The sequence below is a fragment of the Talpa occidentalis genome, unplaced genomic scaffold (assembly GCF_014898055.3).
Source record: "Talpa occidentalis isolate TD23 unplaced genomic scaffold, MPIMG_talOcc4v2.1, whole genome shotgun sequence".
Lineage (NCBI taxonomy): Eukaryota > Metazoa > Chordata > Mammalia > Eulipotyphla > Talpidae > Talpa > Talpa occidentalis.
Window position 1 is genome coordinate 54649712 of NW_026555331.1, and position 7101 is coordinate 54656812.

Sequence of the window (7101 nt, forward strand, 5' to 3'; positions counted from 1 at the left end):
ACAACAGAGCGTGAAGAAACATATCTTGTAACAGCAAAGCAGTATCGCATTCCAGCTCTGCCAAACCAACTAAATACTTCCTGCATTAGGCTGAGATAAAATTGGTCCCATTTTGGACAAGATGTTGCAGATAATTTGGAAGAAACAAGTTGTTAATAGATTTTAGTTCTTGTTGAACATATATAACACTATAATATTTATTCCAACACAATTACATCATGGGCCAAATATGTATCTTTACTCTTTATACCTATGCAGGTCCTAGTTTACATATTTGACTATGATGCTGGCTAATTCTTAAGTCTGGGTTGTTAATGTGCCTAGTATGGCATTTAGATGATGGGAACTTGGAGCAATACTCCTGTAGAAGAATGGCCACGTGATTTCCCACCTATTATGAACTCAGTGAAAGAACAAAGAATGATCTCCTTTGATTGTAATTGTTAACATAGCCCTCATTTTGAAGAGCAAGCAAAAGATAAATTCCACTAATTTTGGGAGAGAAATTGCTGTGGTTTGCAATGGAAATAGTTCTCATTTCTCAGGAGAAAGCTCCTTGGTTGGCCAGATGCTCGTAAGATGGCAGCGAGTGATGAATTCCCCATAATGTAAGGTTTTTGGTTCTAGATAGTTTCACTGTAATTCCTTGCCTCAAGCATTTTTGCTATGTAACTAATTGACCATAAGACAAGTGTGTCATAAAAGATAAAATCACTTATCTACAGCTTGGTTTGTCAGTTTAGTTTTAACTGATTCAGTACTCCATTTTTTTTATTAAATATTAGACCTTGTAATGGTCCACAAGCTGATGTGGAGGTCTTAAAATAGTGAACAATTCATTTATTGACTTGATAGAAAATAAGGCAACAGAACTTACTGGGAAAGTAACAGATTGTAAATCCTTTAGTTAGTATTGTCCTCCGTCCCATAAGACAAATTTCAACAATATACAGCAAATATAAAAGAGGCAGCTAATAATTCTCAACAAACTATGAGAGCACTATCAATTCTTTAGCTAATTTAGATCAAACAATTTGTCTTTACCAAATTTATCACACAGTATTAGAATTTGGAAGTAAAAGAAAATCAAGCTGTTCCTCCTATTCCCCCATACCCCCCCCAAAGAAATGGTTATGTGAGTATTAGTTTCTTAAAAATAGTTTTTAAAAAATGGCTATGTGACAATGAAGAACATGATGTAGACAGAATTCTGGTATTTGGCACAGACTCTGGTTTAGATGTTTTGGTAAAAATAAGGATTTGGCATATGAGGGAACATTTAAATGTAGTCCAGATGTGTATTACCAATTATATATGTTACATACAACAATAAGAAATAGCATCTGTCAAACAACTGTGGAAGGCTTTTCCAATGCAATGCAAAGTTCAGTTAAAATTATGTATCCCAGTATTTGGAAACTGATACCTTTTTTTTTTAAACATTTAAAATTTTTTTTTTATTTATTTATGCATACAAAAGCTGGGTACAAGCCAGAGATGCAGGAGGGTGAGAGGAATCACCAGAGACAGAGTGGGGAGCAGAAGAGGCAGATTGACTGAAATACACTACTGAGGGGAGTAGTGGGCGAGACAGGAGAGGTCTGCTTCACAATGTGGGTTGCTCCCTGGCAGGCCGGGGATCAAACTCATGCTGCAGAGGCTGTGGATTGCTTCATAGTGTGGTGCTTAACCTCTTGCCCCACCAGAGAGGCCCCTGATACCTTTCTTAATGAAGGAAGAACTTTTAGTAAAAAAGAAGTATTTCATCATATCCTTTTCATTAATGTCTCTCATTTGCATTTTGTGATTTTTGTCTCTTTTTGTGGCAAAATTGCCATACAATTAGTTACACAGTGAAAGTTTTGAGGAGAAAATGCTTTGTGACAAAAAAAAAGCAAAGGTTTGGCTAATGCCAATTTATTAATTCAGATTAACAATATGTCCACCAGGTGGCAGGAAATTCACATCTGCTTGAGAAAACCTCTTGTGCTGCAGAGTTATTATGGAAAGTCATATTCCAGCAGGGTCTTCATTTAAATAGATTGAAGGAGGGAGGGTAAAAGGTACACTTTTCTGTTTTGTGTCATGAGCTGTTACCTTGCTGTATTCTTGTCCAACATTGGGAGGTTTCTGCCAGGTGTCCGGTTCCCCACACTTTTGAAAGGACACCTCTTCTTAAACAGGGTTTGATTTTTTTAAAAAGATTTATTTATTTAATGCATAGAAGAACTGGGGGATAGGCCAGAGGAGTGAGGGGTGAGAGGATTCACCAGAGACAGAGTGGGGAACAGAACAGGCAGAGCAATGAAATACACTGCTGAGGGGGGCAGTGGTCGAGACAGGAGAGGTCTGCTGTGCCATGTGGATAGCTCCCTAGCAGGCTGGGGATCGAACACAGGCTGCAGAGGCTGTGGATAGTTTCACAGTGCTGTGGGCAACCTGTTGTGCTACTAGGGGTTGAATGAGCACCACAACTTAGTTCTGGCCTTTCACCTCCTCTACATATAGGGCCTGATATTATTAACTTCGTGGGGCCCCAGGCCTTTTGGCAGTCTGATGAAGTCTATGAATGCCTTCTCAGAATATTTTTACTGAGGTAATATTGGCTTACAACACTGCATTTGACTTAAGGGGTACAGGTTCATACTTCTTCAGATGTCTGTTACCATACCATGCCCACCATCAAAGCGCCAATAATCTCCCACCATAGTCCATTGGGTACCCTTTCCCCTACCCCTTTAAATGCATAAAATAACACATAAATGAAACCAATTATAGTGAAACATAGTTCAATCCATTCAGGCTAATAACCCCTGCCATCCAAACGTCTGTCTCCAAATCATATATAATAAAATTTATTGGGTTTCCTTTTACTAAATTAAATTCATATTTCTGTCTGACCTCTTTATTATTTCTATAGTGCCTTGATTAGAATTTGGCAATTTTCCAAGTCTTCTATTCTTTTACTGTAAAATTGCAAACCATTTTGCAAACCAAGTAGCTCATACTAACGTGACTGACAAAATCCATCACTTCTTCTATTTTCAAGTCCTTAAAAAGTTCCTACTGTCACCCCTAAGTATTGCTATGTTCTGGACTAGTATGAAATAAAGCATTACAGTGAAACAGTGAGGGTGGAATCCTACAATTACAGTTTGTCTAATGATTACCAAGTACCTACTATGTATAAGATTCAATGCAGAGCTGTACTCCCTACTCTCCAGAATGCCTGCAGTCCAAAGGGCTGTTTTGCATTCAATCCCATCTCTCAGGTGACTTTGATCAAATTGCTTAAACTTCCTGCCTTCAATTTCCTCATGTGTAAAATATTTAAGTAGTAGCAGTAACTCTGGAGATTGTTGTGAATGAAATAAATGAAAAAAAAAATATATAAGGGCTTAAAATTTGGAAACTGATGTCTCTTTTAATGAAGGAAGATTTGTCAGTGAGCAATTAAGCACTGAAAAATACAAATGCCGAGGTAGTGTGTAGAGCTTTTATCACACCGAAATTTAACTGTTAATTACTGTCGAGGGACCCCAACTTTCTTCAAGCTGGAGAGCATCCATCATCTTATCCACACTCAGTGTGTCCTAGGAGTCTTTCTATTGTTATCATTAAAATAGAATTCATTTTAAAAATAATGTCTTCTTAAAATATCCTTTATCATCCTAGAATGTGTTAGCTCAGGAAATGTTTGTGGCTAGTTAAGTTTCAGGATTTTCACAACCTGCTCTAACTTCTTGTGACTTCTTAAACACTGACTCCCCACCCCATCCTTTAAGGATCTTCCAGCAGGAGATTGATAAGTGTCTGAAACATTTCCTGTGAGGGTTTGGTCTGTGTGACCTGCATTCCAGGAAGTCAACAGCCCATACCCAATTCGTTTTCCAAATTCCTAATCAGGATTTCTGGAACAATCTGTTTGAACTCACTCCATAGGATTGGTGTTAGGGTTTCTCTCTTAGTCATCTCTTATTTTTATTTTTTAAAGATTTCTTTATACAAGCACTGGGTACAGACAGAATCGTGGGAGGGTGAGAGAACTCACCAGAGCCAGAGTGGGTTGCAGAACAGGCAGAAGGACCAAGGTACACTGCTGAGGGGAGCAGCGGGCGTGGCAGGAGAGGTCTGCGCACCATGTGGGACCCTTGCCCGGCAGCCAGGGATTGAACCAGCGCTGCAGAGGCTGCGGGCAGCTTCGCAGCCCAGTGCTCAACTGCTGCACCACCAGGAAGGCCCTCTCTTATTTTTTTTTAAAAAAGATTATTTATACAAACAAGAACTGGGATACAGGCCAGAGGTATGGGGGGTGAGAGGAGTCACCAGAGACAGAGTGGGAACAGAACAGGCAGACTGACTGAAATACACTGCTGAGGGGAGCAGCGGGCGAGTCAGGAGAGGTCTACTGTGCCATGTGAGTAGCTCCCTGGCTGGGGATCGAACTTGTGCTGCAGTGGCTGAGGGTACCTTCTTAGGTTGCATCTTAACCCCTCGCACCACCAGGGAGGCCCTTAGTCATCTTTTAAATTGTCTCCTTACTCAATCTGCTGGCATCCTAGGTGGATGCAAATTGCACTCACATGTATAAGAACAAGCAAAATGACCCAGGAGCCCTTTCTCCTATAAATCTTCTGAATACACACTAGGTATGTAGAAATTCATCCTGAGATCTAAACCCTGCTATTATGAGAGAGGACCTCCAGCTCTTTTTCCTATGTTCACCATTTCAGACTCCTTTTTTTTTTTTTTTTTTTTTTTGATGAAGGGGAACACAAAAGAAAACTTCCTTTTACCAAATTAAGAGAAAATCTATTATTACCCTTTCACAGAATATGACAACCTTAATAAAGTCGTCACCACTGTCTTAAAATGAGTAAAATTCTCTATTTGAGATTAATTCACAGGAAAGAAGTTTTTGGCCTATAATATCAGAATCCCAGAAATTATACATTTTCTAGAAATGTTAAAAAATCAGAAAACTTTTTTTCCTGAAACTTTGCATAATTCAAAGCAGCTTTTATGCTCTAGAGCATGGAAAGCTATTTCCTCACATTAGCGTACAGCCATAGTTGTCACTGGTCTCTTAACTTCTGGTTCCATAGACATTCACTTTTATGGCAGGGGTGTGTGGTATTGGTGTGGGCTGTATACCTCTGTGTGAGACTGCCCTTCAACAGGTGAGTAGATAGAAAAACCATGGAATACGTACTCAATGGAATATTACACAGCCATGAAAAAGATGAAATGGTGGCATTTGGCACATGGATGAACCTTGAGGTGATTATGTTGAGTGAAATCAGCCAAAAAGTGAAAGACAGATATTGGATGGTTTCACTTACCTATGGAACATAAATACCAAAAATCCCCCCCAAAACAAAAATTACATGTAAACAATTGAAGAAAAAAATTGAACTTGGCATAAAAAAGAAGATAGTGGTTATCAGAGGGTACAGGGCAAAGATGGAGTGGGTGAGGCATGGAGGCAGATGGGTTAAGGGCATGAGTGGCTTGGTAGAGGCAATAAAAGGGGGGGGAAAAAAGAATGTGTGAGATAAAGCCCTTACCCTCAAGGAACTTAATGTGTTGGTATAGTTTTCAATACTGGCATGACTGCACACCAGTTATGGAGTAAATTGTGCTTCATTTGGAGCTGACCTGTAAGTGACTGCTGCAGGATTGTGATTGTCTTCTGGGCAGAAGTAAATCCTTATCCATCATCTTTTTTTTTTAAGATTTATTTATTTATGCATATAAGAACTGGGGTACAGGCCAGAGGCACAGGGAGTAGGAGGATTCTCTAGAGACTGAGTGGGAGAAGAACAGGTGGATCCACTGAAATACACTGCTGAGGGGAGCAGCGGGCAAGACAAGAGAGGTCCGCTGTACCATGTGGGTCACCTCCCTGGCTGGGGATGGAACTTGTGCTGCAGTAGCCATGGATTGCTTCACAGGACTGATACTTAACCCCCTGTGCCATTAGGGAGGCCCCCTTAACCATCATCTTATCCCTAATGCTTAGCACAGTGTCTGGCACATATTTGTTACATGAATGAATGAATGAATGAATGACAAAAAAAGTAAGTCCATGTGGTAGAAAAAAATGAAGCATAAAATTTAGGCTTGACTAAATAAGTGCCATGAAGGCTTTTATATTTCTTTTTCTTTTTTTTTTTTAAAGATTTATTTATTTATTTGTTTGTTTATTTGTTAATTTATTTATTTATTTACTTATTTATACAAGCACTGGGTACAGTCAGAAGCACAGGAGGGTGACAGGATTCACCAGAGCCAGAGCAGGGAACAGAACAGGCAGACCAACAAAATACACTGCTGAGGGGAGCAGCGGGCGCACCAGGAGAGGTCTGCATGCCATGTGGGACCCTCGCCGGCAGCTGAGGATAGAACTGGCGCTGCAGAGGCTGCGGGCAGATTCGCAGCCCAGTGTTTAACCGCTGCACCACCAGGAAGGCCCAAGGCTTTTATATTTCTTCCACATAAAAATATAATTCAAATGGTTTTGAAAGAAGGCTGTGGAATTTTATTCAATAAATGTAGGAGACAAGTAATAAGACTAGTTAGGAGAGCATTACAATAATGCTATATTGCTCTAATGATACTGGAAATAATAATAGGAACAATCATATGTAACATTCATCCCATGCTCACTATGTATCAGACACTGTTTTAAGTGTGGCAACATATTCTAAGTACAATCCCAGTGTAAAGGATTAAAAGACACTTTTCATCCACTTACACATGAGAAGGCTGAGATGCAAAGAGGTTAAGATACCTACCCAAAGTTCCAGAGCTAAGAAGTGACAGGTATTAAAGGTAAACTATATGAGATATTTCAAAGGGAAAAGAAACATGCTGACAGCAGTCAAGATAGTATGAGATAATGGGATGGAAGAATTAAAGATGACTTTCAGCTTTCTACCCTAGGAAAAGCAAAAGCTGAGGAAGTTGAGATGGCAAATCAACTTTTCCACAGTTGCTGTGATTGGGATGAACTGGTGTTGAAATAGTGATTGAACATCTTGATGGAGAAGTCCTACAGGCAATTATAAATATTCGTAGCAATCCCATGTAGACTTATTA